Source organism: Notamacropus eugenii, chromosome 7, assembly GCF_028372415.1.
Source record: "Notamacropus eugenii isolate mMacEug1 chromosome 7, mMacEug1.pri_v2, whole genome shotgun sequence".
In the NCBI taxonomy this organism is placed as follows: domain Eukaryota; kingdom Metazoa; phylum Chordata; class Mammalia; order Diprotodontia; family Macropodidae; genus Notamacropus; species Notamacropus eugenii.
Window position 1 is genome coordinate 164506738 of NC_092878.1, and position 25789 is coordinate 164532526.

General features: G+C 40.7%; 1 long non-coding RNA gene across 1 annotated transcript; it reads right to left on the bottom strand.

The window, feature by feature from the left end:
- Window positions 1-2839: 2839 nt before the first annotated feature.
- LOC140514884 (uncharacterized) lies at window positions 2840-24886 on the bottom strand. Its single transcript, XR_011970765.1, has 4 exons — window positions 24320-24886; window positions 13899-14012; window positions 6318-6459; window positions 2840-4631 (listed from the first exon to the last, which is right to left on the bottom strand). It is a non-coding gene; the product is annotated as an uncharacterized lncRNA (long non-coding RNA).
- Between the last annotated feature and the right edge of the window lie 903 nt (window positions 24887-25789).

Consider the following 25789-nt stretch of genomic DNA (forward strand, 5'->3'; position numbering starts at 1 on the left):
GGAGACCTTGAAGGAAGAGAATTTTGATAGGTGTGAGTGAAGAGGAATATTATTTCAGTCATAGAGAATAGCTCTGGTGTCCCAGCTCTGTGGATGGAGCACGAGACTTGGAATAAGGAGGTATGAATTCAAATCCTGCCTCAGAAGCTTCCCATGTCTGTGATCATGGACAGTTCATTTAATCTTATATTTCCTCTGCTTTTGCATCCGTGTAACGGAATTAATCCTCTTTGTACCACCCACCTTACAGAGTTATTCCACTACATGGGAAGCTCCTTTGCCAAGTCATTGAAAAATATCCTAAGCTCTCCATTTTATCAAGTGAAGTCAACAGGTTGACAACTATTTCTTCAGCACCAGCTAAGCACTGTGTTAAACACTGAAGATACAAAAACCAAAAAAGCAAAAAGATTCCCTGCTCTCTAGGAGTTCACAACCCAAGAAGGGAGACACTTTGCAGACAGCTCTGTATAAATACGATCTATGCCAGATAAATTATAAACGATGTGGGAGGGGAGGCCTTTCATTAAGGGGGACTGAGAGAAGCTTTTTGTAGAAGGTGGAGTTTTAGCTGACATTTGAAGGAAACGAGGGAGTGGAGATAAGGAGGGAGAGCATTGCAGGCCTAGGGAACAACCAGTAAAAATGTCCAGAGCTGAAAGATGGAGTGTCTTGTTCTAGGAACAGCAAAGAAGATGATATCACTAGATTGTAGAATATATGGGAGAGAGTAAGATAGAGGAGGATGGAGGATGGAGGAAGGGGCCACTAAGGACCCTTCCAAGGGCTCTAAAAGCCAAACACAAGATTTTATAGCTAATTCTGGAGACAATAGGGAACTGCTGGAGTTTGTTGAGTAGGGAGTGACATGGTCAGAGCTGCCCTTTGAAAAGGTCAGTTTGATCCCTGAGAGGAGAATGGATTGGAGTGGGGAAAAACTTGAAACACAGAAATAAAGCAGCAGGCTAGGGCAACAGTCCAGGTAGGAGGTGATGAGGACATGAAACAGGGTGGTGGCAGTGTCAGGAGAAGAGAAGAGGCATGTGCAATCGATTTTTAGGGTAGAATCAACAGGACTTGGCAATGGATTGGATATGGGAATGGATGAGAGAGAGGTAAGAGTCAAGGGCTTGAGTCTTGGTGAATGGGAAGATAGAGATGCTCTTTAAAGAACAGGGAATTTAGTAATAAGGGAAAGTTGATGGGAGTGGAATAGGGGTATACAAAAATAAGTTTTAGACAGGATATGATGTCCATGAGACATCCAGTTCAAGATGTCTAGCAGATGAATGGAGAAGTAAGACTGGGGGTTGGGAGAATGATTTGGACTGAACTGATCTGAGAAGTGTAGAATTGAGCTAGTTAATCAATGGGTCAAGATGAGGATGAGGAGAGTGAAGCCAATGTGGAGTGATGACTTGGAAAAAAAACTGAGAGGTAGAGAGATTGGAGGTCATGGTAAAGATAGAGAACAGGGAAAAGAGTTACAAAGCAAAGACAGAGGGAAAATGACAGCATTATGATCAGATAAAGGAATTTAATAGTTCATGAGCATGGAAGTGGAAAACTTGAGGGTGGCTTCACTCCACTCCTGACTCTCTAGACTTCTCCATATTACCCCAGCAAACTTCTAACCCCTCAATATCCCTGTGACTCTGTGGCCCCCTCCTCCCATGGGTAAGATTCTCTCAGAACTTCCATTTTGGCAAGATCAAGGGTCTGATCATCTCTGGGTGCAGTCAAGGCCAAACTAAATAGCTCCAGGGAGTCTGTTCTCTGTCTGTTTGGGCTGTGACCATGGTTAGTTAGGTGTAGTGTTTGATGGCCTATCACATGAATTCAGATTTGAGAGCTATGTCTGAAGCCATATACTCCGAACCCTACCTAGTGTAGTGTCCTTTCCCTTTAAGCCTTGTTGCTGAGTCAAGGCTGCTCTAAGAGAAACAGCCAATCTAAGGGACTGTGCTGGGGCTGAGGCTGACTCAGATAAGGAGCTGTTGAATGTTTAATGTGATAGAATGTTCTCTACTAGAGAGATATGAACATCAGAACTGTTGTCTGATGGAGGGGTAGATGTAATTTATCTTGGATGAGTTTCATGAGTAAAACAAGGAAAAGTTGAGAAGGACAAAGTATCATACTGATGAGATCCTGGATAAGAACAGGGAGCAGGACCAGCTTACTTGTAGGTGGAGGAGAGGTAATGGTCTTAGATCACCTTGGATCAATTAAGATGGTCTTAATTTAGGGCCTCCAGGATTTAGACCGTTAACACTGTAAGATTTAGAGGTAGAAGGGACTGCAAAGACCACCTCATTCAATTGTCTCATTTTACAGATGATAAAACTGAAGCCCAGAGAGGTGAAGCCATTTGTCCGATGTCAGACAATTGGTAAATATCTTGACCAGCTGAGAGGCAGTGCAACAGAGTGGCCTAGGGGTGTGAGAAGATCTGGCTTCAACTCCCAACTTCATCAGCTGTGTGATCTTGGACAAATCAGTTCCTCCTTCTGTGCCTCAACTTCTTTAAATAACCAAAACCCTAACTCTAACCCTGCCACGTATTCCAACAGCCATCATACTTAATCTTGAGGGAGTTAGTTAAAATTGAGTCATGTTCTCTTGAAAGGTTTAAATTAGAAGTTCATTCAATTCTGGGCAATAGTCCCATTTGTTTTACTCTGTATAATTAAACATCTCTTTGGTATTAAATTCATCTGTAAAATAAAGGCGTGGGATCATATTATCTCTATGGTCCATTCTAACTATAAATGCTATGAACAGCCTGAATTATATCTCTAACCTTCCCCCAATATACATACACAATAACACAATCCAATCAATCAATAAACATTTATTAAATGCCTCCTATGAGCCCAGTACTGTGCTAAGCACTGGATCATAGAACCATCGTGAGGAATCCCCTGGAAAACCAAAGATAATGGGAGAGGTTGCAGAAGATGAAGTAGACAAATATCTTGATCTTCTTTAAAAGGACAAATAAGGAGTTAGTGGAAACTAAAGAGGAATGCCCTTGATGTGGGCCTTGGGCAAAATGCTTGCCTGAATTTTTAGATCATTGGTGTGTAAGGGACATGGCACTCTCTGGACCCACTATGGGATCACTAAGACAAACCAGACCAAACTCACAGGAAATATATCCATCCTCTGAAAGAAATATTTGAAATGGATTCCTAAGAACTAGTCCAAACTCAGTCCTTTCTCATGCCTTCATTTCTTGGCGCCTCCATGATTATTTCATCCTCTTTGTGAGATGACCTGATGGACCCAGCCTCTGGATGTGGAATTCCTAAATACTGCACCACCTGGGGCCAAGGATGCACGCACAGCATGGAGGTTACTGGTTTCCAAACAGATTTTGGTGTTCCTGGAGTCACTTTGGCAACCTTTCCCCTCCCAAGCAATGTTGTAGCTGTTGTGCTCTTCCTATTTTACGACATACATGTGCTTTTATGCAATTTTTATTTTTCAGAAGGATAACTAAGAGGCAGTGGTGAATAATGGATAGAAAACTGGTCTCAAATCTGGGGTTCAGGAGCTGCCTCTGAACCTCAGTGGTTGTGTGACCTTAGGAAAGTCACCTAACTTCTTTAAGACCCCAATTTGCAGAGGAGTTGCTGACTTGCCTTGGCAGAGGGAATAGTCTCACTTGGAAGTTCCCTACTATGCCAGTGAAACCACAGATCCAGTCTTTACCTCTAACAATCCACGACAGAAAAGGAAATATTTGCTTACTGAAAACAAATAAAAGAACTGAGGCAGCTAGTAGATAGAGTGCTGCACCTGGAGTCAGGAAGACCTGAATGTGAGTCTGACCTCAGACCCTGACTAGCTGTGGGACCCTGGGCAAGTCACTTTATCTCTGTTTGCCTTAGTTTCCTCAGCATCTACTTGCTGGGGTTGTCATGATGATCATACGAGACAACATTTGTAAAGCCCTTAACAGGATACCTAGCATACTGTAGATGTCATATAAATGTTTATCCCTCCGCTCCTCTCCTGTTTCATTTGAATTGGTTAAAAACAAAGGATGAAAATATCCCAATGAGGCTGTCCACTCTATCCCCACTGCCTGGAATTATGTTCTTCCCTACCAAAAATTCTCTTGTAAAGTCATTTCAGTGGGAAGCTTAAACAGATATCAGTCAATTACTTTATTATAAAATAAGGAAAGAAACTAGACCTATGATTTCCCAGGCCTACAGTCCTCCTGGATGAGAAAACTTTATCAATGGAGATCGGCACCTTCTCAGCAACTTTAATTCATAAGAAGTGGCCAAAGACATTGAGAGAGCCGGTGAAGTATTTGCCCAGAGTCTATATGAGAGGTAGGATTTGAACTCAGGTCTTCCTGGCTCCCAGATGAGTTGGCTATCCATTACTTTGTGCTGCCTCTCACATGAGCATTAATTTCCTTTATAGGATTGATTTCCTCCAAACACCTATGACAGAGTGGATCAGAGACGGGGCACGATGAATTATCTTTGCTAGCAGAGCAGATGAGGTCAACTGAAGTGGAAACCACTTATTGGGCAAATCCTGAGGAACAGGCTTGGCAGAATCAGCTGGGAGTGCTGGGAGATATCTGAGTTGACATCCCCAAAGGTCACCTGGGAGAAACGGGAGGCAAAAAGCCAAAGTTTTGAGAATGGCATGGAGACTGAAATGTGATATAGTGGCATGTGGTGTCACAGATTTAGAGCTGCAAGTGACCATTAAGCTCAATTCTCATCTTCTAGAGCAGGAAACAGGTGAAATGCTTCTCCCAGGAACCCAGGCAGCATTTGAACTCAGTTCCTTGACCACTGTACTACATGACTGCCTTAGCTGTTACTGAGAATGGGAGGAATCAAATAAACTGTCGTCAGAAAATCCAGGCCAGACCTAATGCTGGCTGGGCAATGTGGGGACAGCAGCTAGGACTCAGGTAACGCAGGGACTCTTACTGACTTTGCTTGACAACATCAGTTTCCTGTTCATCATTATTAGAACATAGACAACTCATTGTAAGGGGAACCATCTTTAAAGTGAGGTGGAAATCTGACACCATTCCTTTGGAAGTCTCCCAGAATCACTCAGGGAGAAGGCTTGTTGAGGTACTGACAACAAGATTTTCAAGGGGATTCCTCACAATGCTTCTGTGATCCAGTGCTCCTTGAGAGTTAAGTGACTTGGCTCAGGGTCATCCAGTTAAGGAAATATCAGAGGCAAGATTTGAACTCTGGTGCTCCTAACTCCAGGCTCTGAATCCTAGTGCCCCTTGGACACCTAAGGGAGTGGATGAAACTGGGAAAACAGACAGAATCCAAGCACAAGAGAGTGCCAGTGAGAATCATTATCGAGGAGGGGAAAACATGAATCCAAAGGCATCGCTGAGCTCATGGCCTGGGTGATGAGGAAAGAACTCATTTAATGATTTTCTTACATCCAAGAGAGCTGGTTAAAGCCAGTGAGAATGACCATTTATTCCATGCTCACCTCATATCAAACGCTAAGCTAAGCAGCGGGGATAGAGAAAAGACAGAGATTCTCCATCCTCAGGGAGTTTCCATTCTAATGGAAGAGATAGCATGTGTATAAATTGGTTCTTTCCAGATGGATACAAAACAGAGGGCAGCTAGGTGGTGAAGTGAATGGAGGCAGGGCTGGAGTCAAACCTGACCTCAGACACTTCCTAGCTGGGTCACCCTGGGCAAGTCACTGAACCTTTGCCTCAGTTTCCTCAAACAAAAAAATGTGGGTGATAACAGTATCTACCTCCCTGAGTTGCTGCGAGGATCAAATGAGATAATATGTACAGTCTTTCACAAATCTTAAAGTGTTATATAAACATTACTATTATCCATATTACCTGTGATTCATATGATGTTAGACTGTGCATCTAGCTGAGTATTATGTAGCATGTTGTCATAAAAACTTCACCACTATTTGTATGCTAATTTTGTAGAGATTCTTCGATGACAGGGATAACTGCCAATCCTCTCTTATTATTTTGTTGTCGCTGTTGTTTTTCAGTTGTTTTTCATTCATTCCTGACTCTTCATGACCCCATTTGGAGTTTTCATGACAAAGATACTGGAGAGATTTTCCATTTCCTTCTCCAGCTCATTTTACAGGTGAGAGAACTGAGGCAAACAGGGTGAAATGACCCTACTAGGGTCATACAACTAGTATGTTTCTGAGGCTGGGTTTGAACTCAGAAAGATGAGTATTATTGATTCCAAGATAAGCATGTCATCCACTGTGCCATCTAGCTGATTATTATAATCAAGTACAAAATCTACAGGGAGACTTACCCTCCCTAGAGGTGTTCATCACTGTTAACAGAGAGTCTTTCTCATGGCGTCCAAATGGAAGAATGACCCTTCAGAGACTTGACATCTTTCTCTTATGGATGGCGCTATGCAGACCACATCTTTCCCCTGAATGTGTCACACCCTGGTAAATGAAATCCAAGCTCATTGAAAAAAGATGAACCTAAGTGGCTATATCTAGATGGATGGATGATGAACACGTATTTTCTAATGAAATTCACTGGAGGCACGATTCCTTGGCCTGGTCTATCTGTGTATATATCTTGGACAGATATTCTAGTTGACAATTAAACTGGGCCTAGAGTTGATTAGAGAGAGGATGATGAACTGGAATTCATTTTCTAAATTGTAGAGTGGTTTCAATGACCCTAGCTTTCTCCTTGAAGGAAAATTCCATCATTTTAATTCCCACGTTCTTCTATTTGGCTGTGAATCATAGAATGCCATGGAGTAAAAATGGACTAAATCCTAAGGAAGTGAAGAGATGGAGAGCATCTATAAATAGGGCACACCATATTATGCATAATGAGTCTTGAATATGAAGGAGTCTAAAAGGCATCTTCCAAAAGATTTATGACTGGAAGAAGAGGATTGGTCATGTGGTAGGAGCAAGGGACCCCAGATGGACAGTCTGGGTTATACACAGTTCCCACACACTGGGCCAAGACATCTAGAGGAAGTTATTGGGCAGAACTCAATTTGCTTCAGACACCAACTTTACTACTCAGCCCACCAGTGGCGACAGGGGAGCTAATGTGGTTAGCAAGGCCCAAAGATTTTCATTTAGAATCAAGAGACAGGAAGTCATTGTAGGATTGAGAACATGGATGATACCAGAAGGCATGCAAAGGTAGGGGTTGTCCAGCCTGGAAGAGGAAGCATCCATATTGGTGAGGCCATGACTATATCGAATCATTAGACTCTCCACTTCACAGCCATGAGGAGGAATGTGGCTTAGCAATCTGAAAGAATCCAAGAAATGAAGGTGGCCTTCCTGTGATATACATGATGTGAGATTGTAGACATGATATGAATGTGTAAAATAACCTTGTGAAGACAGCACAGATGGAAAACAGTCAGGGTTGCAACTATGGGGATAGTGTAATGGTAACAATGACAGGATGAAGAATTCTAGCTATGCCGCTCTAGGCATCTAATAGGAGTGTTGGACATGATTGCTGAATTCATGTGATAAAAAGTCGTGCAATCCAAGTGGGAAAGGCACAAAATCAGTTATAATAATAGCTAGTTTTTTTATAGTGATCTGAAGGTTTACAAAGTGGTTTACATATTTTCACTCATTTAACCCTTACAACTCAATGACGTAAGGGCTAAAATTAACCCCATCTTACTGATAAGGAGACTGAGACACAGAGAGATTAAGTGATTTGTCCAGGGTCACACAATTAGTAAATATTTAAGACAGGATTTGACCTCAGGTCTTCCTGACTTTGAGTCTCATGTGAACTACTTAGCTGCCTATATGACTGTAAGACATAAAAAAGATTTTTCTGATAACTGAGTAAATAAGCATCCACAGACGTTAGCTATTTCTAAGTATAAATGTGAGTTCAAATCTGTTCCACCTATCTCAGTTATCTTGCTATATATTTTCAGATAAGGGACAGGGAAAGCACCTGTGATTTCTTTGGCACGGGGAAGTCCCCCACCCAGTGAAGATCAGCGTCTTCTCCGAAAGCTGCAGTCTTAGAGAGAGGTAAAGTGACTGGACCAAGGTCACACGCCCAATACATGTCAGAAATAGCATTTAACCTTAATTCTTCCTGGATCAAAGGCCATTCCATCCACTAAACTATTGTGCCTCTCAATGTGTCAGATTAATCTTCTCAAAGCATCACAGCATCCCAAAACGTCTTGATCTCCTTATCAGAGAGCTGAAATGGCTCCCTATTGTCTGCAGCATGAAATCTAAACCTCTATACCTGATTTACAGGACTCTATCCAACATGATTCCACCCTGTCTATCCATATTTTTCACTATTGCTCAATAACATGGCAGTGGCCAGAGCTCTAGGAGTGAATAGACACAGGTTTCCATAGACTAGGTCTAATTCAGTTACCTAGATCAACTCTGGGCCTCAGTTTACTCATCTGTAAAATAAAGAATTAAATTAGATCAGGAATTGCTAAACTGGGATCCATGAATTTGTTTTTTTTTAATATGTTGATAGCTATATTTCAATATAATTGAATTCTTTTGTAATTTCATTCATTTTATTTTACATATTTAAAAACATGATTCTGAGAAAGAGTCTGTAATTCCAGACCAGACTACCAAAGAGATCTACAACACTCAAAAGAGTTAAGAGATTATGTGATCTCTAGGGTCCTTTCCAAATATAAAATTCTAAGAATTCTAACAGCTCTTAGTGTTGGCTCCTATTCAACTCTTTCCTCATCAGAGACAGTGTGGAAAGAGTGCTGGCTCTGGGATGAGAAGTCCTGGGTTCAAATTCTACCTCCAACACTTATTACCTGAGTCACTTAATCTCTTTAGGGCCCAATGATAAGGTTGAATTAGACATCTTTGGGAACGATTAAATCATGTCCAGGAAGTCATTCCTTCTAGCTGTAGAAATATAATGTTAAAATTAGGACAAAAAACATGTATTAACAATGTTTTAGGAATGTGAAGACAAAAATGAAATGGTTCCTGCCTTCCAGATGCTTATATTCTACTGGGAAATACAATATCAATAACACTCAAGATACTTTGATGAAGGGGAGAATTCTCATTGGAATGCTGACAAAGGCTTCACAGAAGATGTAGAACCTTGACGGTGCACAACAAGATTAGGATTCTGAAAGGGGAGAGGAAGAGGGCGTGCACACCAGGTGTCGGAGACAAGTTCTGCTAGTGCTAGGAGGCTGGGGATGTGTTAAGTTGAAGAAAGGTGTAAATAAGCCAATGGGGCTGGAAGACAGGGTACAAGATTGGGAAGAGTGTGGAGACAAAGGGTATAAAAGTGGACTGTGGTCATTTTGGGAGAGAGGTGGCTTAAGAGAGGATTTATTCTAGAGGCAATAGGGAGCCACTGGAAATTGTTTTCCTGGTAGCTCTGTGGAGGATGTGTGAGAGGGGAGAGACTGAAAGTAGCAGGCCAATCAGAAGGCTATTGAAATAGTTCAGGCAAGAAGTAATGAGAGGAAATAAGGTAACAGATGTGAGAGAGATACTATGGAAGTATAATCAACAAAATTTGGCACCCAGGGAGCAGAGCCAAGATGGCGGAGTAGAAAGACACATATACTCTAGCACTTCCCCACAGCCCATAAAATACCTATAAAAAATTACTCTCAACAAATTCTAGAGGAGCAGAAGCCACAGAACAACAGAGTGAAAGAGGTTTCCAGCCAAAGGTAACCTGGAAGGTTAACAGGAAAGGTCTATCTTCACTGAGCAAAGTGAAGCCCAGCCTTGGCCATGTGTCACTGGGAGGAACAGGACCTGAACAGACCTCCAGGGCAAAATTCCCAGCAAGGAAGGCCCCAAATCCTTCAACCCACAAGTGACAAAGAAAACTCCAAAGGTCAGTGTGGGAGGTCTTTCCCAGGTGGGCGCAAGGGGAATGGAGTTCCCACAGCACTGGCTCCAGGTGGCAGCAGAGGTGGTAGCAACAACAGGAGGCAGGCACCTATGGTGGCTGAGGAAGCAGCCTAGGTCCATTGTCCCAGCAGCTCAGCTTAAAGCCTCTGGTGGAACTGAGCAACTGATCTGAACCTCAACCCTCAGTGGCAGCCCTGCCCCCACCCAAAGCCTCCAGGGATTTGAGCAGCTGATTTGAATCTCAGCCTTGTACTGAAGAGAGGAGAAGCACTAGGTCCCTCCTCTTGACAAAGGATTCAGAAGTCAAGTAACTGATTGGAAAAATGGCCAAAAAAAAGAAAAAATATAAGACCATAGAAGATTATTTTCTTGGTGAACAGGTGTCTCCTTCCAGCCTTTCAGATGAGGAAAAACAAGGCATACTGTCAGAGGAAATCAAGGCCTCTGCCTCCAGTACTCCCAAAATGAATATGAAATGGACTCAGGCTGTAGAAGGGCTTGAAAAGTGTGTCAGCAGCCTGCTAAGGGAGAACCAAAAAAATGCTGAGGAAAATAGCACCTTTAAAAAGAGGCTAACTCAATTGGAAAAAGAAGTCCAAAAAGTATATGAGGAGAAGGAGGCTTTAAAAAGCAGAATTAGCCAAATGGAAAAGAAGGTTCAAAAGCTCACTGAACAAAATAGAGAGAATTGAGTTCATGGAAGCTAATGACTATGAGATAAACCAAGCAATTGGAAAACAAAAGCAAAAGTTTGGAGAAAATAGAAGATAATGTGAAACATCCATAGGAAAAACAACTGACCTGGAAAATAGATCCAGGAGAGACAATTTAAAAATTATGGGACTACCTGAAAGTCATGATCAAAAAAAGAACCTAGACATTATCTTCCATGAAATTATCAAGGAAAACTGCCCTGATATTCTAGAACAAGAGAGTAAAATAAATATTGAAAGAATCCACCAATCACCTCCTGAAAGAGACCTGAAGAGAGAAACTCCTAGGAATATTGTGACCAAAGTTCAGAGTTCCCAGGTCAAGGAAAAAATACTTCAAGCAGCTAGAAATACAATTAGGACAACACAGGATCTGGCATCTTCTACATTAAGGGATCAAAGGGGTTGGAATAGGATATTCCAGAAGTCAAAGGAACAAGGATTAAAGCCAAGAATCACCTACCCAGAAAAACTGAGTATAATATTTCAAGGGAATAAATGTTCATTCAATGATATAGAGGACTTTCAAGCATTCATGATGAAAAGACCAGAACTGAACAGAAAATTTGACTTTCAAGCACAAGAATCAAGAGAAATATGAAAAGGTAAACAGGAAAGAGAAATCATAAAAGACTTTCTAAAGCAGAACTGTTTACATTCCTACATGGAAAGATAATATTTGTAACTCTTGAGACTTTTCTCAGTATTTGGGTACGTGGAGGGATTATACACACAAACACACACATACACATACACACACACACACACACACACACACACATATAGTCAGAGAGCGCAGATTGAGTTGAATCAGAAGAGATGGTATCCATAAAAATGATAAAATAAAAATTAAGGGGTGAGGGAGGAAAATACTGGAAGGAGAAAGGGAGAAATGGAATGGGGCAGGCTATAACTCATAAAAGAGATAAGAAAAATCCTGTTCAATGGAGGAGAAAAGGGAGAAGATGAGAGGGGGAAAGTGAAGCTTGTTCTTTTCACACATGGCTTAAGGAGGGAATAACATGCTCACTAAATTTGGTATGAAAATCTATCTTACACTACAGGAAATTAAGGGACGAGGGGACAAGTGGGGTGAGGTGGATGATAGAAGGGAGGGAAAATGGGAGAAGGAAGTAACTAGAAGTAATCATTTTGGGGAAGGGACAAGGTCAAATGAGAGAATATAAAAAGGGGGGGCAGGGTAGGATAGAGGGCAATATAGTTAGTATTACACAACATGATCATTACCAAAGTCTTTTGCAAAATGACACATATATAGCTGATATTGAATCGCTTGCCTTCTCAGTGGGGATGGGTAAGAAGAGAGGGAGGAAGGGAGAGAAGTTGGAATTCAAAGTATTAGAAATGAATGTTGAGAATTATTATCACATATAACAGGGAAAAAAGAAACACAGGTAACGGGGTAGAGAAATTTATCTTGCCCCACAAGAAAAAAGAGAAGATGGGGATAAGGGAAGGGTGGGGTGTGATAGAAGGGAGGATACATTGAGGGAAGATGTAATCAGAATGCAAGATATTACGGGGAGGGAAGTGGGGAGAGATGGGGAGAAAAATTGGAACTCAAAATTTTGTGGAAATGAATGTCGAAATCTAAAAATCAGTTTAAAAAATAAAATAAAGAAAAAAGGAAAAAACTTGGCGCTCAGTTTGATATAAAGGATCATGTAAAGGAAGAGGAAAAAGTCTAAGTGGACTCTCCAATAACATAAATATGTGACTTGGAGAAAAGCGATGCTTTCAATAGAAACAGAGAATTTTAATATAATGAAATGTTTATTGGAAAGATGGTGATGAATTCCATTTTGCATTTAGTGAGTTTGAGATGCTAAAGAAAATATTCAAGTGAAATGCCCAGCAGACATTTGGGAATGTGGTTTGAGTGATCTAGAATTCAAGAGAAAAATAAAAACTGTTAGATACATATGGTGTCATCTGTGTAGAAATTAGCATTAAATTCATGAGAGCATGTAAGCTCAGCAAGAAAGAGAGCAGAGAGTGAGAGGACATGGATAGAACCTTGGAGAATGTCAAAGGTTAGAGGGCCAAATATCGAAGACAATTCAATAAAGGAAACTGAGAAAAAAATAGTGAGACAGATGCAAGAACCCAGAGGTTTCTTGAGAGAACATCCTCATAAAAGCTAAGTAGTCCAAAGGAGAGAGGTAATTGTGTCAAAAGCTTCAGAAGTCAAAGAAGATGAAAAATGCTGTCAGATTTAATAATTAAAAGATCACCACTAAATCTTAACTAAACAAGAGCTACAGCTTATCACAAATGATAAATGAATAACTTTTATTAAATAATTTTTTTAATTTTTTTGCATGAACAAAATCAATGCAGCTGGTATAAGAAGGGGAAATATCATTTGGGAGAGGAGAAAACTTCACATTAAATATCCTAGTAAAGGTCCAATATCCAAGATTCATAGAGAATAAACACAAATATATGAGTTCACGAGTCACTCTCTAGTGGCTAAGTGGTCAAATGGGTATGAACAAATGATTCCCTAAAGCAGATTATAAACTATTAACATTAAAGTAATATTTATTTCTATACAAACCAAAATGACTGACCTTGAAGACAGGAGGCACAGAAGTAACTTGAGGACCAACAGATGTCCGAAAATAATAATAACTCATTATCTAAATTGTTCTCTCTTACCAAATTTTCCTCCTTTTCATATTTTTGTGCCTATGTTCCAAATTTGGTCATCCATTTTTGATTCTTTCGAGTGATTCATTATTATGGATTTAGACTTTCTAAATCTACTGATTGTGTTCTAAAATTCTACACTGGAAACTGATTTCTGATTCATTCCTAATTTCTCCTTGCATGGACTTTATTTCTCATTTGAGCCATTCTGGAGTTTCTTCTTATGGTCCTCTGTTTTCTGGGGAATCTTTATGATTCTGTCTTTTATCATTTGTTCTTGCTATGTCTTTGAAACAAATATCCCTTTATAAAATCCAATTGACATTAAATGGTTAAATGGAACAGGATACTAGTAATGGGCTCCTAACAAAGAGGAGGAGCAAAATCAATGGGGACTCAAACTGATGGGAGTCTAAGAAAGCACCCTAAAACCTCTCAGAGTACTCTGGAACCCTAAGGGTCAGAGGTCATCAGACAGAGCATCCTTGCTACCTTGATGGCACTCACTACAGTAACTACAATAACAATGTAAATGGGAAGAACAAACGTACAAAAATCCTAAACACTGTATTTTCTTCTGGGCAAGAAACGAGTATAGAAGTTGCTCACCTACGGGTGTGGAATGCCGAATATACTGACAGACACCGATGATGTGCTAGTTGACTTTATCCAAGTAGTTTTTAGTTTGCTCCTTTGTTAGTCTTTGTCTCCATGTATGGCTTGCTGAGTAAAGAAGGGAGAAGAGATGTATTTTTTTTAAAAGACGTATCAAGAAAACTAGCAACTCTCTTTTTCGAATAATATTTATTTATTTTTAGTTTACAACATTCATTTTCACAATCCCTTGAGTTTTAAATTTTCTTCCCCTCCCTCCTCTTTTCCCTCCCCAAGACAGCATGCAATCTGATATAGGCTCTACATATACATTCATATTAAACATATTTTCACATAGTCATATTGTAAAGAAGAATTATAACCAATGGAATGAACCACGAGAAAGAAGAAACAAAACAAAGGAGAGAGGGAGCAAATAGTATGCTTCTGTCTGCCTTCCGACTCCATAATTCTCTGGATGTGGACAGCATTTTCCATCATTAGCCTTATGGAGTTGTCTTAGAACATTGTATTGCTGAGAAGAGCTAAATCTATCAAAGTTAGTCATCCCACAACGTGACTGTAACTGTGTACAATGTTTTCCTGGTTCTTCTCCCTTCACTCAACCTCAATTCATATAAGTCTTTCCAGGTTTTTCTGAAATCTGCCTGCTCATCATTTCTTATACAAATGTATACAATACGATACAAAAGTATTCCATTATATTCATATACCACAACTTGTTCAGTCATTCCCCAATCAATGGGCATCATTTTCCAGTTTCCAATTCTTTGCCACCACAAAAAGAGATGCTATATAGTAACACAGTTACTATAGTCTGTTATCCCATGAATTGTGTGGCTACTCTTTTCCACTAATCTACCTCTCTGTTTCTTAGCCAGTAGCAGATAGTTTGGATACTTACTGCCTCATAATATAATGAACTTTTCTTTAGTTAAGGAAAACCCATTTTCTTCCCCCACCCCCACTCTGAGCCATTCACCACTCTACAGGAGGTAGGTAACATGTTTCATCATGAGCCTTCTTGGTATCACGGGTGGTCATTGAATCAATCAGAGTTCTAAAGTCTTTCAAATTTCAAAAAGTTTTTACAATATTGTTGTTACTGCATGAATTGTTCTGGTTATGCTCATTTCACTTTGCAAGTCTTTCCATGTCCCTTTGAAATCATCTCTTTCCTCTTTTCTTCTAGCACACTGTATTCCACCACGTTCAAATAACATAACTTGTTCATCCATTTCCAAATTGAAAGGCAAGAAATTGTTTTGGAAAGAGTGGTGGATTTGAAGGATGGGGACCTGGATTTGTATCTTATTTCTGACACCTACTATGTGCAACTTAGATACTTGAAGCTGGAAGAGAGATCATCTTGTCCATTTTCTTATTTTACAGAGGAGGAAATTGGGGCACATGGAGATTAAGTGACTCATCCCTGGTCACAGAAGCAACAGAGGCAGCCTTTAAGTCTAGGCCTCCCGGCCTCCACTATTCCTCTATGAGTGACCTTGAGCATATCTCCTCCCATTTTGTTCCTCAGTTCTGTCAAAAATAAAGGAGGAGTTTAGGCTAGATAGCCCACCTAGAGGTCATATAATGATGCTTAACATAGGCCTTGTATTTGAAGACATGTTTTGTTTGCTCTCCTAAAAGTCTGTTTGCTACTTTGGCCTGGAATAACTAAGATCCCTGAGACAGAGTATTTGGAAATGAACGGGTGGTTCCAAAGTACCAATAATGAAGAAAACAAACCTATGTTCAGAAAATTATCAATGCATGGAACTGTCGGCAAGAGGGATGTGAGAATCTGGTTTTCCTGCCTTCTTTTGCAGTGAATCCTGTCCCCCCCGAACTTTGTTGTCTTTGGATGGAAGAAGGTTAGAGCAAATATTCCTATTGATCGCTTCCTGTTTGATGTCAGGCTAGTCAGCTAGTCCAAAATACCTTCCAGCTGTATGAAAGGCTGTTTTCTGAAGGTCGCCAGTACAAATGCATTCGGAGGACTTGGTCAAACACTGACTTCCTTTCCTACCCAGACTTTGCGAACGGGGTTTTATACTCTTAAGAGAAGCAGTGTGCTGTGTGGCTTGTGCACTGGGCTGGGAGCCAGATGGACCTGCATTCAAATCCCATTTCCAACACTTACAAGCTGTGGGACTCTACAGATACCTCTGCAAAGCACCTCTCTGAGCCTCAGTCCATCAGTCAGAAATGAGAAGAATGATACTTGTAGTGTTGACTTCACATGATTCAATGGAGCTAATGTGTGTGTGTATCTATATATATAAAATAAATTTTAATATTATATATAAATGTAAGGCATCTTGGTGACAGTGGATAGAGTGCATAGTCAACAGGTTTCAGATGCTAGCTGTGACCCTGGGCAAGTCACTTAACCCTGTTTGCCTCAGTTTCCTCATTTGTAAAGTGAGCTGGGAAGGGAAATGGCAAACCACTCCAGTAGCTTTGCCAAGAATACCCCAAATGGGGTCACAAAGAGTCAGATATAACTGAAATAACTAAGTGACAACTAATATAAATATACATATATTGGTGACCAGCTGCTTTATGAAGAACTAGAAAACTACAAGTCTACCTCTAGAAGACTAGGATAAAAATACATTTCATTGTTTTATGGACACAATTAAGTCAGTCAGTAAACAAGCATTTTTATGTACTATATACTGTATACTGTATGTGTATATATATATATATATATATATATATATATATATATACACACATATATACATACACATATATATGTATATATACACAAACATACACACATATGCTGTCCTAAACCCTAGGAGTACAAATACAAGCAGAAAGAAAAACAGTCCCTGGCCTCAAAGACCTTACATTCTTTTTCTTAATTTTTTAAAACTTAATTTCATTTATTGTTTGTTAATTTCCCAATTACATGTAAAACGTTTATAATTTTTTTTTTAACATTGAGTTCCAAATTCTTTCCCTCCTTTATGCCCCTCCCCCTCCTTAACAAGGCAAGCACTCAGACTTTGGTTATGATGAAATGTAATGTCATACCAGACATATATCCATACTAGCCATGTTTCAAAATAAAATAACAAAAACAAAGTTTTAAAAAGTACACTCAATCTGCATTCAGACTTCATCCGTTCTCTCTCCGGAGGTGGGTAGCATTGTTCATCTTGGGTCCTTTAGAATTGTCTTGGATCACTGTCTTCATTAGAGCAGCTAAATCCTTCACAGTAGAGTTATAATAAGTTGTAACAAGTAACAAGTTGTTGTTACAATCTTGCTGTTCCTGTGTACGGTGTTCTCTTGCTTCTGCTCTCTTCACTTTGCATCAGTTCTTAGAAGTCTTACAAGTTTCAAGGATTTCAAGGTTCATACATCTCTTCCCAGGTTACATTCTAATGTGGGGAAGACAACTCAAAAGGGGTGGAAGGGGCAACCAACTAGAGGACCTAGTGCAGAAAGTACAGAGGGCAGGCCAGAGAGGAAGGAGACATGGCTGACCTGGATGACCTCCTTCACATGGAGTTTCTGAGAGGAGCCAGCCAATCAGAGGAAGGGGCCAAAATGGCAGGGAGCATTTTCAATGTATGAATTCCAGGGCAGGAGTGAATTATAGGCACCTTCCCCTAGAACTCAAGGCCATGTGTTAAACTCTCCCGGAAACATCTTGTATGGAGTATGTAATATACCTCTATTCCCTCAAAATACAGCTATTTAGAGACATACTAAACAGCTTGGGTCATATTGGCCCATTTACAACAGACATCCCTGATTTCCTGATTTTTGCTTAGCTCACTGACATGGTTATATTGGGGCATCTTGTAATCTAGCTGCTTACATCCAAACAACATGAAAAGGCCTTCTCACTATGCAATATCAGGGTCTAACTGGGTACACTAGTCACAAATTAAGGAAATAACAAGTCACTTTTTCAAGGGAAAATCCTTGACATTTGTTTTATGACCATAATGAGACTCACAGCACCTCCCCCTGACTATATTACACAACATGTTAGCGTGAAAAATTGCTCCATCCTTCAGTGAAGGACTTGAGCATTTCAACACAAAGACACTGCTAATTCCAAACAGTGGCTTGTCCCAAGTGACTCAAGAGGTTACAAACTTAGGAAATGGCATTCAAATAAAAACAGATCAAAACAGATTCCACACTGTCTACAATTTTCTTCTCTATAAATATTTCATCAGAAAAGAATATCCAATCATGGAAGAAGTTTTTGACTCAAAGAAAAGCTGTCCCATGGAATTTTCCTCTTGGTCTGTGAACAAAAGGAATTTCTAAGGAAGTATTGTCAAAGAGGGGAGCATAAGCTAGAGGAGCAATTTAGCATGATGAGACTATCACATCCACTCCCCCAATTCCCAGGGAATTCCTATTTTTTTTCTAATTCTAGAATGAAGATAAAAATAATATCCCTCCTTTGAGAGTTGGCATAAGAAGTAATTAGTAAACGGAGGTGATATTTTGGCTTTGTGGTTGTTCTGTCATGTCTAAAAAGAAATGGAAAGACCATCGAAATCACTAGGGCAAGTCATTCCTCTCTTGGGCTCAGTTGTCCCATCTGTAAAATGAGGGTCATTATTTTTGCCTGACCTATGTTCCATGGTTTAGGATAGAAAATAATCATAGATCTTAAAATATGATGGAAGGAAGAAAAGAAAGGAAGGGGGGAAGGAAGGTGGAGGGGAGGGAACAGAGAGGGAAGAGAGAAAGGAAGGTAAGCGAGGGGAGGAAGGAAGAGAAAGGAGGAAGAAAGGAAGGAATAAAGGAGAGAAGGAAAATCCACAAAGCAAAAAAGGAGAGGAGGGAATGAAGGAAGGAGTGAAAGAAAGGAAGGAGGGAAGGATGAGAAAAATAAGGAAGGAGGGAAAGGAGGAAGGAAATAGGAGAGGAGGAATGAGGAAGGAAAAAAGAAAGGAAGGAAAGAAGAAGAGAAGGAAGGAAGGGAAGCAGTGAAGGAGGAAAGAAGAGAAGTCCATTTGTCTCTGCTTCCTATAATACTTACTTCCCAGGGTTATTATGAGGGTCAAATAATATTTGCAAAGCATTTCACACAGTACCTGGCACATAATAGGCACTATGTAAATGTTCACTATCATTACTATTATTAATCTTAAAAGCCCCCTTGACCACCACTCCTTTTCCATATATCATGATTAGAGAGGCTGTCTTTTGTTTCTTAGCTGCTCCAGTATAATTACGTCTATGAGTCTCATGAAACACCCAATGCCAGTAGTATAAAACATGACAAGTGGTTTGTGGGAAATTCTTGTTCCCCAGTACTTCATAACCACCTCTGAAGTATCACTGGAAACTGTATCAAGTGCATTTCTTCTGGCCAACAGTACGTCATTCAATAAACAGCAACTGCATTCTTCTTATGTACAAGGCACTGCTAAGGGATTCCTAACTTATCCAGTTCTAGCAGTGGTGATCCAGTGTGACAAGAACATTGGGTTTGACCCGGAAAGACTTGTATGAACTGATGCAAAGTGAAATGAGCAGAACCAGGAAGACATTATACACAGTATCAGCAACACTGTATGATAATCAGCTATGAACGACTAAGCTGTTTGCCGAAATACAAGTACAAATCCAAGACAAGTACAAAGGACTCAGGAAGGAAAATCTTGCCCACATCCGGATAAAAAACTGATGGACTCTGAATATGGATCAAAGCATATTTTTCACTTACTTTATTCCTTTTCATGTTTTTGTTTTCTTTTGGTCTGTTTCTTCTTTTGAAACTATGATTAATATGGAAATGTTTTACATGATAGCACATGTGTGACCTATATCAATTTGCCTACCATTTTCAGAAGAAGGGAGGGAAGGAGAAAAATTTGGAACTCAAAATCTTGTAAAAATGAATACTAAAAATTGCCTTGACATATACATTGGGGGAAAATAAAATATTATTTAAAATACATGACCCCCCAAAAAATGAAGAACACTGGACTTGGGAATCAGAATGCCTGGATTCTAGGGCTCATTTCCAAATCCTTTCGTGGCTCTGGATCTCATCTTCCTTCTCTACAAAAGGGAGAGAAGAATTCCATGCTGCCTCTTCACCCAACTGATGTAAGGGCCAAATAAGATTTTGTGTATAGATTATGTATATATAGATTACATATGTGTAGATTATCTACATGTAGACTTTATATGCATATATGGTATTCTATCATTTTCAGAGAGGAATGTGTTTTGTAAACCTTCAAGCATTACGTAAGTGTGAGATGTTACTGTTATTTTTAGAAATAGCAGTATCCCACTGTAATTAGCAGCATCTTAATGTTAGAAGAAGCAGCAGGGTGCAGGGGAGAGAGCAGGCTTAAGACCAGTCAGACCTTCCTTCTGATACATACAGGTCTGAGGCTACAGACACATAGTTTAACCTCCCAGTGCTTGAGTCAACTGGGTGCTGAGCTGCACTAATGGAGGGACTTTCTTCACCTGGGAGTTTCCTAGTCCTGTCTTCATGTTTATAGATATTTTGCAGGTGGCCCCGGTCATCTCTCTAAGTTGTATGCTTAAGCAGTGGTTTATAAAATCCATGAAGCACCAGATGTGATATTTATAACCAATCCAATTTTTGTAACACTACAAAATGTTAGACCAGTGAATGAGTCCCCTAAAAATTTTATAGGTTCAATATGGATATAAATTTCACCTCTCGTATTCATTACCTATTACAGATCCAGTGTATAGGCAACTCAAATTATTTTCCTGGGGCTCAGTTTCTTTTTCAGGAGACTAAAGGCATTGGATTAGTGACCTCAGAGGTCACTTCAGCTCAAGATCTAGGATACTATGATTTTAGGACAGTCTGTTGATATCCATTGATGGGGAATTGTAAGACAGATAAACACAGCACACTAGAGGGTTGCTAGCATGGGTTCACTCTTGATTTGGTCAGACAGGAAAGACACTAAGAAGGGCTCAATAATCTTACCTTATTCTAGTCTAGTTTTCTCAGAAGAGGATTGCTGATAATGAGAGCACAAACTGCTACAAGTATTCCCTAATCACCCTTCTCACAGGGGCCAGCGAGAAGGGTGGGGGAGAGGGGGGGCAACTACCCCTATGTCTCAGTGGGATCGATCAAGACAGGCACAACTTGTGCTTCCCCTAAGTCCCCCCAAGCCTCAAAAGGGGCCAGTTGAGGTAAACAAAGATTCTCCCCAAGCCTTGATCAAGGCACGCACAGCATTCCAACTTGAGTACTCAACCTTAAGGCTCCCCCCTAGCCTCAGTGGGGGCCAGATGAGGCACACACAGCTTTTGTGCATTCAACCCTAAGGGTTCCCCATTCACTGTCTAGTGACCACCTGTTTTGTAGACCAACAGACAAATAAGGCATATTGCCAGTAACGACCTCACAAGTTTCTATCACCTCGTCCCGTTATCTCATTGTGCAGCCACAGTACATTTGTATTATTTACCATTCTATAACTCTGTGTAAGCATGGTGGAGATGTTTTGAACCATAACTGTGGGAATTCATGTCTCGTACCTGAGAACCAGAGGAAAATATGGAGGTCTGAGAAGGGGAACTGACTCAATTAAGGTCACAGAGTTAGCAACACATGGTCTCAGCCTCCAGATCTCCTGCACCTCTCTTAATCTTGTTGGAGATTCTTGTTCACACTAGACAAGATGACTTTTGAGGGCCCATGTAACTTTGAGATTCTGATTTTGAGCCAGGGAGGAGACCCAACAGAAACACAGGGAGAGAATCACAAAATCATGTCGAATAGATCCACTACAAACTTATGCTATGGAACTTCAGCTGAGCCTTCAGTGATGCAAGGCAATGCTTTTACATCTCCCTCATTAACTCATCACCATACTGGTACAGTGGGTCTTTCGAGCTTTTTCATCCCTCCTCAAACCTCCCATGGCTCCCCTTTCAACAACCCCTTATCTAAGAACCTTGCCTCATATTTTACTAAAAAAGGTGAAGTCATTTGCCAAGACCTCTCTCTTTCCTCATCTTATTTCACATCACCCCGATACCTTCTGCCACTCTGTGTTTTACTGCAGTCTCAAATGAAAAGGTAGTTGTCCTTCTTGCCAAGTTAAACCCTTCTATGCTTAAGTGGTTCCATTCCATCCTGTGTCCTTCAGCAGATTGCCCCCTCTACCATCCCACCTTCTCACCTATCTTCAATGTCTCCTAGTCTACAGGATGCTTCCTTACTGCCTACAAACATACCCATGTCTTCTCCACCATGCATCCTAACCCCACAACTCTCTCTCACTTTTGCGACCAAGCCATCTACAGTAGGTGCCTCCACTTCTTTTCCTCTTTTTAAGTCTACATTCTGACTCCCGATCTCATCATTCAACCAAAATTACTCCCTTCAGTTATCAGTGATCTCTTAATTATGAAATCCACTGGCTTTTTATTCATCCTCATCCTTCATGGCCTTTCTACAGCCTTTGACTCTCCTGATCATCCTCTTCTCGACATCCTCTTCTCTCTAAGTTTCTGTCAGTGTAATCCATCCCGGTTCTCCTCCTGCCTATCTGATCTCTCCTTCTCTATCTCCTTTACTGACTCTTCATTCAGGCCATACTCCTCCAAGGTGGGTGTCATCCACAGCTCTACCCTGAGCCCTCTTCTCTTCTCCATCTATATTAGTTCACTTGGTGATCTCATCAGCTCCCATCCTTTCAATCACCATCTACATACGGATGATTCTTAGGTAGATTTATCCAGCCCTAAACTCTCTCTGAACCTCCAGACTCAAATCTCCAACTGCCTATTAAGTATCTAAAACTTATGTCCCAAAGACATCTTAAGCTCAGCACATCCAAAACTGAACTCATCTTTCCCCCTAAATATTCCCCTCCTGCAAACTTCCCTGTTACTCTTGAGGGCATTATCATCATCCTAGTTCCCCAGGCTAACAACCTAGGTGTCAAACTCTGCCCATCACTATCTCTCACCCCCCATATCTAATGTGTAATCAAGTCAGGCTGTTTCCAGCACAGGCATCAACCTGAGCAAAGAGGTGTAAGTTAATAAGAAAGCATGGGTCCTAGTCAGAAGATAGAAAGTCACCCAGTTTGGTTAGCTTGTACAGCAGATGTGGAGACGACGAGTCAGAAGATAAAGAAGGTATGGAGAAAAAAATCAGTTTTGGTATGCAAATTGTGAGATGTCAGTGGAATATCTCAGTAGGAAGTTGGAGATATAGGTCTGAGGAAGTTCAAAAGAAAGGTGAGGGAGGGGGCAGCCTCCAGTCCTGGCCAGCACTGGAGTCATCTGGGTAAGAGGGCGTATGGGAGTCCATAAGACTGCCAAGACAGAGAGGGCAGAGAGAGTAGAGAAGACAGCCAAGGACAAAAGCTTGTGGGACCAGAGAGGAGGAGGAACTATCAAAGCATCACCAGCCTCTAGCTGGGAATGTCCCTTCTCTGTATCATCCTTAAAAACAATCTTGGTAATTCTAATTCTACAGCTTTCAGGTTCTGTTTGGTTGTGGCTCTCCTCACCAAGCATCTATTAAGCTGCCACTATGGCCAAGCAATGGATAGAATGCTGAGCTCAGTCAGGCAGACCTAAATTCAAGCACTGCCTCAGACACTTACTAACTGTGTGACCTTGGACCAGTTACTTCACCTCCCTCCACTTTAGTTCCCTCAGCAGTAAAATGGGGGTTGTGGGAAGACTCAAATGAATATTTGTAAAGAGCTTTGCAAGTCATAAAGTACCACACAAATGTTAGCTATTAAAAACTGTAAAGATCCAGACTTAAAGGCAAAATTTTAAATGAAATGGTCGTTACCCTCAAGGAGCTTATGTTCTGTTGGGAAATAGATACAGCACATGCCCAGGAAGCAAGCATGAAACAATTTGGAGAAGGAGAGTGTGGACCCCGAGGCGATCTTGTAGGAATTGGCCCTTGGGCCCAGAGGAAAGAAATGTCAGGATTCTAAGAGGTAAGGGAGAAGACCATCCTGGGCACAAAGGCTAGTGCCCACAGAGCTGAGGAGGCAGGAGATGGCATGTGCCACCCATCGGCAGTTATTCAAATAGGCGGTGTGCCATCTCTACTGTTGCTGATTTGAGCTACTGTTTCATAAGGAGAAAGTGATGGGATTGGCCTGGAATTCAAAGCACTTCACTGAGCTATGGATACAACTCCTTTTCTCTATTGACATATAGATTCTTCTTTTCGACATACTGCTATTTCAAAGCCACTGGTGTTGGGGAATGCAACATAAAATTCACAGAGTAACAAGAGAGTGAAGAAGTCCTTCATTCACCCTTCAACAGAGGTGATTGTTATGGGGTGGGGGGAGGAATGCTGTTCCTAGAAGCCAGAAAAAACAGTCATCTGGTCCCTTACGCCTATGTCCACACATTTTTTCTGGAGCATTTGGGCTCACCTGTATCTCTCGCTGGATTTTTCAAGTACAGTACCTTCCCTTGAAAATTGGGTGCATCTTGGGTCTGATCTGCTGAGAAACAGGAAGTCAGATGCTCTGGAGTCCTGTTTGTTGATGTAAGGTTACTTTTTTAAGTGCTCACAAAACTCAGAGTGAATCTGCAAAAAGCAAACAAACTTATTCAAACAACAACCCTCCTCGAGAAAAAAATAACCCAAAGGAAGAAAAATGAAGAGCTTCCAACTCATTCAATGAAACTAATCAAAAGTGAGGTCCAGTGTGAGGACTTAAGATTTAGAATCCACATCTTATTACCTGTGTGACTTTGGCAAGTCACTTAACTCCCCCCGCCCAGATGCAGTTTCCTCTTCTGTAAGGTGAGAGGGCTAGACTAGAGGGACCCTGAAGCCCCTTCCAGGTGGTTTGTAATCCCTTGACTTTTACCTAGGCATCTACCAAGGAGAAATGAAGGTCTTCTGGAGCCATTGAAAGATAAATGTACCATCTGAATAAATCTACATAAACTAGATTCTCAATAATTTTTAAAGGTAAAGTTTATTATTATACCATTTTCTTCAATTTTAAGATAATTCTATTTAAAATGACCTAATTTTAAACTAGAACTTTTAGTTAAGTGTGTCATACCTTGATGCCATTGTCTGGAAAATGATGATCTTTAATTTCTCTTCTTGAAATTTCTTTCCCAACTAATTAGTTTATTTTTAGTCATTGTGAACTGTGCTCATTATTTGCTCTAGAGACTGGGAGAGAGGAGGTATTTCAATTTAGAACTGGGGACAGTGAGTAACTGTGAGTGTGTCTGTCTATCTGTCTGTCTCTTTCTCTCTCCCTCCTCTCCCTCCTCTTTTCTCTCTCTCAGCTTTATTTTTTTCAATTAACAAAAATCTGTTTTCTTTCCCTCCAACCTCTCCCTTCCCCATTGGGAAAAGGAAAAGACAACTTTTGTCACAAATATGCAGATAGGGAGGGAACCAAATACCCTCCTTGGTCATGTTTTCCATATATAGGAGCATCTTTCACCAAGTCCTCAGAAATTGTGGTTGGCCATTGTGTTGATCTGGCTTCTCAAGTCTTTCCATGGGTTTTTGGCTTTACAATGTGGTTGATATCAACTGCACAGCCTAAAACTGCAGGGAGGCCACAACCCTCCAGAGTGCTTCCTGAACCAAATTAAAATGTAATTGAGAAGTATTTAACAAAATAAATAAAAGTGCAATAAAACAGATGATGATAGTGTGCCATCTTCTAAGCCAATGTGTTGCCGAAGGGATTCTCCCATATGGTTGTGGCCCCGTTTCTATTTGAGTTGGACACCAGCAGTACAGACTGCTCCCCCGATTCTGCTTACTTCTCTCTGTCGCAGGCTCTTCGATCCTAGAGTTGCTGGTGTCTTACGGAGTTTTAAGTTTCTGTGGGCAGTGGTTATTTAATGATGAAAAACTACTCTAC